Source organism: Pteropus vampyrus, unplaced genomic scaffold, assembly GCF_000151845.1.
Source record: "Pteropus vampyrus isolate Shadow unplaced genomic scaffold, Pvam_2.0 Scaffold127, whole genome shotgun sequence".
NCBI classification, from domain to species: Eukaryota; Metazoa; Chordata; class Mammalia; order Chiroptera; family Pteropodidae; genus Pteropus; species Pteropus vampyrus.
Window position 1 is genome coordinate 1,924,734 of NW_011888908.1, and position 371 is coordinate 1,925,104.

Below are 371 nucleotides of genomic sequence, written 5' to 3' on the forward strand. Positions count from 1 at the left end.
GTGAGAGAAAGTGTGTGTTGTGCTTAACACGTAGCCGTCCCTCAGCCACGTGAGTCGCTACCATCTTAAGGAATACAGTTGACCCTTGAACTGTGTGGTTTGAGCTGTAAGGTCCACTTATGTGAAGATGTTTTTTCAGTAAATACCTGAACTGCTTTCCACCTAAGGCTGAGAGTCCACGGATGCAGAGGGCTGACTGTATGTGTTGATCTGAGCCATTTTTTGTAGGAGACTTGAGCATCCACGGATTTTGTTATCCACTGGCGGTCCTGGAAGCAACCCACTATGGATACCAAGGGACACCTAAGTTTTGGGGGAGTCAAAGTTATATGCACATTTCCGACTGCACAGGGGTCGACGCCCCTAGCCCA